Genomic DNA, 7,428 nt, shown 5'->3' on the forward strand with positions numbered 1-7,428 from the left:
GATTGCTAGCTTTTGTGTCTTAGCTTCAAGGGCACTCTCCTAGAAGACTTCCCTTTTGACTCCTAGCTTGGGTGAGGCCCCCTAACTTCCCTCTCTCACTACTAGATGGGAGTTCACCTGTTTCTGCAGGGCCCAACATAGACCTGGCACAGGGAGAGAGGGCATATTTCAGGCTGAGAGTACCCAGCTGCTGTCCGCATGTTTGGAGGAGCTTGGGGCTTCTTGAAGAGGGAGTGACACTCTTGTTGATAGGAGCTGGACCCCTCTGGTGCTGCCTTGAGCCAAGAATGGTTAGTGAGGAGAAGTGCAGCATGAAGTTAAAGGTGCAGTGGCTGGCTAAAGTACCCTCCGTACTGGCTGAATGATCTTAGGCAAATTACCTAGACTTTCTGTGTTTCAGCTTCTTTTTCTGTATAGTGGGGACAATAGCACCAACCTCTCACTTGTGGGGACCTAATGAGTCAGTATTATGGGTTAAGAATTTGGGAAAAAAACAGAATTTGGGACAGCCAGGCAAAGGGTATTTTTCAGTGATAGATAGTGACCTAGCATGCACAAGGTCATGGGTTTGATCCCTAGTACGTCAATTAAATAAAAAATAACAATAATAAATAAATAAACCTAATTATCTCCTCCCCCACCCCAAATTTAAAAAGATTAAAAATTTAAAAAAAAGAATTTGGGATAGCTAAGTGAAATAAGTCAGACACAAAGTACTGTATGATTCCACCCAGAGGAGGTATCTAGAATGGGCAAATTCATAAATACAGAAGTAGAATAGAGGTTATCAGCGTCTAGAGTAGGGCAAAATGAGAAGTTATTGCTTAATGGTTACAGAGTTTCTGTTTGGGGTGATTTAGGAATATCTTTCTATTTAAAAAAAATTATTTTTTAATGGCGGTCCTAGGGATTGAAACCAGGACCTCGTGCATGCTAAGCATGCACCCCACCACTTGAGCTTTACCCTCCCCCTTGTTTGGGGTGATTTAAAAGTTTTGGAAATACACAGTGATAATGGTTACCAAAAAAAATTTAGGGCAGACCTAGATATATTGAACTTGGAAAGAGCAATTGTAATCAACTATTTCACAGAACCAGGGAACCTGATCAGACAACAAGGAAAGTATTGGATGAAGGAAGAGCCTGTACTTGAACCAGCCACCATCCCCCATTCCTCAGCCCCATCACGGTTATGGGGATAGCAGTTATGGGGATAGTGGCTCCAGTTTCTAAGCTGACTGGTGCCAGGGTGGACAGTAGGGACCTTGCCCTCCAAAAAATTGAGGTTGTATGGTTTGGTGGGTCTGGTGGTAATCTGAAATGCTTATCTTGGTTTCAGCCCTCTGGGCTGCAATGGCTTGCCTGGTGGCAGCATCGATCAGAAAATTTAAAGGTCGAGTGCAGAGCCCAGTGACTTTTAAAATTTTTTTAAACTTTTTTTTTATATAAAGTCTTTGTCAGGTCATTAGCTGTCTGCAGAGATAATGGAACAGAAACTTAAGTGACCGTACACAAGGAACACACACTTGACAAAAATAGTTTGGAAAAGTCACAAATTGGCAGCTTTAGCCCTCAAGAAGCAAAATTTAGCAATCCCTGAGGAGTGGGAGAACTAATTCCCAGAGTTACCACAACATAATACTTAGAATATCCAGTTCTCAACAAAAAATTACAAATTACAGCAAAAAATTATAAAGTATGGACCTTTCACAGAAAAAAAAATTGACTGAAAATATTACAGATTGTAGAACTGGAAAGTATAATAACTGAAAGATTCACCAGAGTCACAAAAGGCAATTGCTTTCTTATAGATCAGCAAAAATAATTAAAATTAAAAATACAATACCATTTATATTAGCACCAAAAAGAAGAAAAAAAAAAGAAAACAAATATTTAAGTATAAATCTAATGAAATATGTACCAAGATCTCTGTGAGGAAAACTATACAACTCTGATGAAAGAAATCAAAGATATAAATGGAGAGATATTCCACGTACATGGTAGGAAGACACAATATTGTCAAGACAGCAGTTCTTCCCAACTTGATCTGTAGATTCAACAAAATCCCAGTAAAAATCCCAGCAAGTTATTTTGTTGATGTTGAAAAGTTTGTTGATTTGAAAGTTTATAAGGAAAAGCAAAAGACCAATAACTAACACAATATTGGAAAAACAGTCAGAAGATTGACACTACCAAACTTCAAGATTTACTAGAAAACTATAATAATCAAGACAGTATGGTATTGGCAAAAGAATAGACACACAGATCAATGGAACAGAATAACAGCCCAGAAGTAGACCCACACAAATAGAGTCAACTGATCTTTGACAAAGGAGCAAAGGCAATTTAATGGAGAAAGGGTAGTCTTCAACAGATGGTGCTGGAACAACTGGACAAGCAATAAATAAATCTAGGCACGGTTCTTAAGCCTTCACAAAAGTAATTAACTCAAAATGGATCATGGAGCAAAATGTGAAACACGAAACTGTAAAATTCCTAGAAGATAACATAGGAGAAAATCTAGGTGACCTTGTGTTTGATGATGAGACAATGTTGAAAGCATGCTCCATGAAAGAAAAATATATAATTTGGAGTTCATTAAAATTTAAAACTTCTGCTCTTGAAAGACTTTTAAGAGAATGAAAAGACAAGCCACAGATTGGGAGAAAAATCTTTGCAAAAACATTTGATAAAGGGCTGGTATCCAAACTATACAAAAAATTCTTGCAACTTAATAAGAAAACCACCAAATTTAAAAAATGGACAAAAGGTCTGAACACACACCTCCCTAAAGAAGATATAGAGATGGCAAATAAGCATCTGAAAAGACATTCATCCCCATTTGTCATCAGAGAATTGCAAATTAAAATAACAATGACGTTAGTACTATACAACTATTAGAATGGCTAAAATCCAAAACACTTAGCAACACCAAATGCTAGCAAAGATGTGCAACAACAGCAACTCTGATTCATTGCTGGTAGGATGGTGAAATTGTATACTATGTCAGTTTCTTACAAAGCTGAACATAGTTTTATCAGAGCTGAGTAATTGTGCTCCTATATATTAACCCAAATGAGTTTAAAACTTATGTCCACACAAAGATCTGCACATGGATGTCTATAACTTTATTCATAATTGCTAAAAAATTAGGAGCAACCATGATGTCCCTCATTAGGGAAAACTATGTGTGTGAGGTGTGAGGGAGCATATAGAAACTATTCATATGGCTCTGACATGGGGATTGGGAGCAGTAGTGGTTTATGAGAAAAGTAAAAATTCAGTGAGACTGAAACTTACCAGCCTCTTCATCAAGCTCTCCCCTGGATACTGAAAGTGTTGTACCATACTCCAAATTCCCAAAATAGTTGCTTCAGACGGTTTCAGCTAGTTTTGGAGGAGCAGATTCCTGGAGCTTTCTATTTTGCCATCTTCTCATGACTCAAATAGCACTCCCTTAAACAATCAATGGGTCAAAGAAGAAATCACAAGGGACATTAGAAAATACCTTGAGATGACTGAAAATGAAACACAATATATTAAAACTTATGGGATACAGCAAAAGCGTACTGATGAAAATTTATAGCTATAAACACCTATGTTAAAAAAGAAGAAAGCTCTAAAATCAATAACCCCACTGTATACCTTAAGGAACTGGGGAAAAAAAAGCAAACTAAAGCAAAAGCTAGCAGAAGGAAGGCTATAAGAAAGATAAGAATAAATATAAATAAAATAGAGATAGAAAAATGTCATATTGTGATTTATATTAAGAAATATATATTTGGCCTTCGTTCTGGCACAGAGCTCCTAAAACCCTTGTCTTTTGTTATGTTAATGAGATGACTTTTGGAAAGCATCTAAGGATGGGGGCTGGTTGACTGTGGAGTCAACCTGTGATTAGAGGATTGGAATTTTCAGTCCCACTGAAAGTCTCCTTCCATCCTGGGAGAACAGAGAGACTGGAGATTGAGTTCAATCATCAATGGCCAATTATTTAATCAACTGTGCCTATGTAGTGAAGCCTTCTAGAAGAACCCAAGAGGATGGGGTTCAGAGAGCTTCCAGGCTGGTGAACACATGGAGATTCAGGGAAACTGGCATGTCCAGAGACAGCACGCAAGCTCCGTGCCCCTTCTTACATACCTTGCCCTATGCATCTCTTCTATCTGGTTGTTCCTAAGTTATATCCTTTTATAATAAACCAGTAATCTAGTAAGTGAAATATTTTCCTGAGTTCTGTAAGATGTTCTAGCAAATGAAATAAACCCAAAGAGAAGGTTGTGGGAACCCCCAGTCTATAGACAGCCAGAAGCACAGGTGACAACCTGGACTTGCAATTGGCATCTGAAATGGTGGGGAGGAGGGCAGTCTTATAGGACTGATCCCTTAACCTATGGAATCTGATGCTATCTCCAGGTAGATAGTGTCAGAATTCAGCTGAATTGTAGGACACCCAGCTGGTATTGGAGAATTGCTTGGTGGTGTGTAATAAATACACCCATTAAAATTGGTGTCAGAATCGTAAACAAAAAATACAGAAAGTCAACAAAATCAAAAGCTGATTCTTTATATGTATGTATATTCATGACTGGGACATTGTGCTATAGACCAGAAATTGATAGATTGTAATTGGCTGTACTTCAATTTAAAAAAAAAAGCTGATTCTTTGAAAATATCAACAAAATTGACTAACTTTTAGATAAATTGACTAAGAAAAAAAGAAGACTCAAATTATCAAAATCAGAAATGAAAGTGGGAACATTTCTACCAATTTTACAGAAATAAAAAGGATTATAAGAATATTATGAGCAATTTTACACCATCAAATTGGATAACCCAATTGAAATAGACAAATTTCTAGAAACCCATAAATTAACAAAACTGCCTCAAGAAGAAATACAAAATCTAAATAGGTGTATAACTAGTAAGGGGATGGAATCAATATTCAAAAAACTCCCAAGAAAGAAAAGCCCAGGATCAGGTCGCTTCACTGGTGATTCTACCAAATATTTGAAAAAGAACCAACACCAAAAAGATAGTATCCACATCGTGAAAAGACAACCCACAGAACGGGAGAAAATATTTGCAAATCATGTATCTGATAAGGGGTAATATCCAGGATATAAAACTCATCAACAAAAAACCAAATAACCCAATCCAAAAATAGAAAGGGATTTGAATAGACTTTTCTCCCAAGAAGACTTACAAATGGACAATAAGCACATAAAAAGATGCTCAGTATCACTAATCATTAGGGAAATGCAAATCAAAACTACAATGAGATACCACCTCATACCCATTAGGATGACTACTATCAAAACAAAAACAAAACAAAACAAATGTCAGCGAGGATTCAGAAAAATTGAAACTCTTGTGCACTGTTGGTGGGAATGTAAAATAGTGCAGCCACTGTGGAAAAGAGTATGGTACAGTATTTCCTCAAAAAATAAAAATTACCATATGACCCAGCAATTCCACTCTGGGTATATGCCCAGAAGAATTGGAAGCAGGATCTCAAAGAGGTATTTGTACATCAATGTCCACACTACTATTCATAGCACTACTCATAGTTCATAGCACTGTTATTCACAATAGCTAAAACATGGAAACAAACCAAGTACGGTACCATGGGATATTACTCAGCCTGAATGAATAAGTAAATAAATTTTTTTATTTGTATGAAATGGATAAGCAAAATGTAGTACATACATACCATGGAATATTACTTGACCTTAAAAAGGAAGGAAATTCTGCAGTATGCTAAAACATTGATGAAACTTGAAGGCATTATACTAAGTGAAATAAGCCAGTCACAAAAAGACAAATACTGTATGATTCAACTTGAGGGACTTAGAGTAGTCAAAATCATAGAGACAAAGTCTCTAAAAAGAAATAAATCCTCATCTATATAGTCAGTTGATTTTTGACAAGTATGACAAAACAATTCAACGAGGAAAGAGTCTTTTCAACTGAATAACTATAAGCAAAAGAATGAAGTCAGACCCTTACCTTATGCCATATACAAAAACTAACTCAGTGGATCAAAGACCTAAACTTATAAGCTAAAACTATAAAACTCTTAAAAGAAGACAGGAGAACCTCTTCATGACCTTGGATTTGAAAATGATTTCTTGGATATGAAAACAAAAGCACAGATAACAAGAAAAAATGGGCAAATCGGATTTGATCAAAATTAAAATTTTTTCTGGATCAAAAGGACTATCAAAAGAGTGAAAAGACAGCCCACAGGATGGAAGAAACTATTTGCAAATCATATATCTGATAAGGGTTTAATATCTAGAATATATAAAGAATTCCTACAACTCAACAACAAGAAAACAACATAATTCAAAACTAATTAAAGAACTTTGATAGACGTTTCTCCAGAGAAACTGTTCAACTGGCCAATGAGCACATGAAAAGTGTTCAACATCATTAGTCATTAGAGAAATGCAAACAAATTACAATGAGATACCACTTCATACCGACTAGGATGGCAGTTATCGAAAAGATGGAAAACAAGAAATGTGGCAAGGATGTGAAAAAATTGGAACCCTGTGTATTTTTGGTGGGAATGTAAAATGGTGCAGCCACTGTGGAAAACAGTTTGGTGGTTTCTTAAAAAGCTTAACATAAAAATATCATATGGTCCAGCAATTCCACTCCTAGATACGTATGTAAAAGAATTGAAATCAGTGACTCTAACAGATATTTATACACCGATGTTCATATCAGCATTATTCACAATAGTCAAAAGGTGGAAGGAACCCAAGAGTCCATCAACAGATGCATGTATAAACAAAATGTGGTCTATAATACAATGGAGTATTATTCAGCCTTTAAAAATTTTCAGAAATATACTGCAACATAGATTGAAGACATTAAGGTAAGTAAAATAATCCAGGCACAAAAGGACAAATAGTGTGTGATTTCACTTATATGAGATACCTAGAGTAGTCAAATTCATAGAGACAGAAAGTTTGGTTGTTGCAAAGGGTGGGTAAGGAGAAAACAGGACGTATTGTTTAATGGGTTGAGAGTTTCAGTTTGAAGAGACGAAGTTCTGGAGATGAATGGTGGTGATGGTTGCACAATAATGTGAATATCTTTAATGCTACTGAACTGTACATTTTTTAATGTTCAAATGGTAAATTTCATCTTATGTATATTTTACCACTATATAAAAAAGAACCAAAATTCTGATACATGCTACAACGTAGATGAATGTTGAAAAGGTATACTAAGTGGAAAAAAAAACCGGATAGATACCAAAGGACAATATTTTGTGATTCCACCTATATTAGGTATCTAGAATAGGAAAAGTCATAGCGGCAGAAACTATAATAGAATCTCCCAGGAAACAGTGGATCAAAGATTAGAGAGTTACTCTTCAATGGGTACAGAGTTTCTCTCTGGGGTAAAGAAAAA

Source organism: Camelus ferus, chromosome 17 (assembly GCF_009834535.1).
Source record: "Camelus ferus isolate YT-003-E chromosome 17, BCGSAC_Cfer_1.0, whole genome shotgun sequence".
Taxonomy (NCBI): Eukaryota; Metazoa; Chordata; class Mammalia; order Artiodactyla; family Camelidae; genus Camelus; species Camelus ferus.